Raw genomic sequence first — 2,511 nt, 5'->3', positions numbered from 1 at the left:
TATTTTTTCACTATTTTTGGACGTGTAGACTTCGGCCCCAACCCTATAAATACCTCCTAAACTTATTTTTAGAGGGGGAGACATTATTGGAGAGGCTAAAGGCTACACAACACTCTGGAGCGCGGATCACAAGAGTTTTTCTCTTCGTTCTTCGTTAATTTGTAGTTTAATACTTTTGAATATGACTGTGATTATTTATACAATTATGAGTGGCTAAAGTCTCTAATCTACGGTTTGATGGAACCTTTTTGAGGATGAATTCTTGTTACATTATTTTAATATAATTTTGCCTTTGAATATTCTTACTTGTTCAATTACGTGTTTATTGCTGTTGATTGAATGACCATCAATTGACTATTCCTATTTATTATGTATTGCTTGAGAAAGAGTATATATTTAGGTTGTTGTCGAACAACATCACTCCCAAGGTATATGAGAGATCAATACGGTGGGTTTAAAAGCGGGATTAGAGATAACGAAGCTTTGACGTGATCATAGTGAGCGGTGAAAAAGTGCAAGCTATTATAATTCGAGAGAATATGACTAGTACATTATTGTAGTTGCTAGTAGATTGCTCGGATTGATTGCCGGATTGGAGACTTGAGGTACAACTGCTCGGAGTTCGCAGCCCTGAAGTCCCCATCTACCTTATCCTAGATGTTTATTGTATTTCAGATAGTTTTACTATCATTCAGATCATTATCTGTATTATTCTAGTCGCTCGTGCACTTGTGACACCAGTTCTTGGATTGTATCTAGATATTGTGGTTATTATGATTTTCTCACTTTATTTCAGTTCTATTTCGGTTTATTCAGTTTAATTGGTATCAGCTAATTTATTTTGTTAAAAATGGCTAAAAACTATTCTAACGTTGGCTTGCCCAACAAGTGAAATGTTAGGCGTCATCACGGTTCCGAGAATGAGAATTCCGGGTCGTGGCGCACACACACACAAACACACACACACAAACACACACACATATATGTCGGTAATTTTTGTTGTGAAACTAAATAATTTTTCCCCACCTGATGTTAGGTAGGTGCATTAAGGTTCCAACTAATTCGATTCGCGTCATGTAAGACACGTTAAAATGGGATGACTCTACCATGATTTTTTTTCCAGCATTCAAATCCGACACTTGTAATTAATAGGGGAAGGATCATATTCATCCAACTGGTGAAACCTTTAGTCATGTGTCACACTCACCGTCCATCTTCATTTGATGCCCCCAAACATGCATTGAATTTAGAAGGATCATATTCATCCAACTGGTCAAGTAAGTCGTATGTGATATATAGTGCTGCATTACTAAAGTGATTTAGTAAGGAAAATAATAATAGTAAGCACTTTAGGAAAATGATCCGTCAAAGTTGAAAGAAAATATTGCAAAGCAATCTGTTCTCTTCGGTTGGTCGTGAAAACCAGTAACAAGTCCGGAATTTATTTATTTTTTTATAAAAAAAAGAATAATAAAAAAGAATTAAATTCAGGAATTGCATCTGGCCTTATTTAGTGGAGATGCGGGGGATCGAACCCCGTGCCTCTCGCATGCAAAGCGAGCGCTCTACCATTTGAGCTACATCCCCTTCTCTCTATTAATCTCTCACAGTATGAATGATAAAGAGTGCCAGCTCTCATGTGTGTATTAATATAGTTCAATTTTCATTAAAAAATATATTGCATTCAATGCTTTATCACTTGTAATTATTTAGAAAAATACTTTCACACTGTTATTTGCGAATTATCTGATTTCCATGCCTTTTTTTTTAAAAAAAAAATCATGATTTTGTATACTGTTGGAAAGACCCTCGGTTATCTCTTTCACTTTTTTTGTTCATATTCCTCTAGAAATTTCTATTAATAAAAATAAACATATTAAGTCATAACGAGATACCTAGTGTTATTCTTGTGCACGGTGGTATATATACTTTTAGTTGATCATTATAATTTTTTTTACATAATTACATTGATAAGAACAAATATAAGATGAAACACGTATAAAGTTTTATCGCATAACGTTATTTCAATTTTAATATTTCTAAAACTGAATATTTCATACATGCATTACAATCTCATTCATACTTTTTCTTACTAATATATACTTCTAGTTCTATTACATATATAGTCGTCTTGTTTATCCTCTTCACGAACTAAACGAAACCATACATTGCTTTATATGACTTATTAGTAGTATGAAGACAACATCAACAACGAAAAACTAATATTATGTCAAAGTAATTAAACTCAAATTAACTTGAAAATATCATAAGTTTGTGACCTCTTGATTATACTATAAGACTTTAATCTGGTTTCTAAGTTAGACATCATTATCTCATTTCTCAAAATGCTTAGTTTCTGATAGATACATATATTACCAAAAAAAAATAAATTAAAAGTACAACCTCTATTCCTGTAGTATTTGAACGTAAATACTGGTTTAGGAGACGTACTAGTTTTTTCTCGCGGAGTTTCTTGCAACCACGACTTGAGTCATCGTTCACCATGAATCC

At 33.2% G+C, this 2,511-nt stretch overlaps 1 non-coding gene across 1 annotated transcript; it reads right to left on the bottom strand.

Annotated features, from left to right (window-relative positions):
- Positions 1-1,514: 1,514 nt before the first annotated feature.
- Positions 1,515-1,587, bottom strand: TRNAA-UGC (transfer RNA alanine (anticodon UGC)). The gene has a single exon. It is a non-coding gene; the product is annotated as a tRNA-Ala (tRNA).
- Positions 1,588-2,511: the final 924 nt, after the last annotated feature.

Source organism: Nicotiana tomentosiformis, chromosome 12 (assembly GCF_000390325.3).
Source record: "Nicotiana tomentosiformis chromosome 12, ASM39032v3, whole genome shotgun sequence".
Classification (NCBI taxonomy): Eukaryota; Viridiplantae; Streptophyta; class Magnoliopsida; order Solanales; family Solanaceae; genus Nicotiana; species Nicotiana tomentosiformis.
Note: the sequence above shows the minus strand (reverse complement) of the source record. Positions and strands in the feature narration are given on the sequence as shown.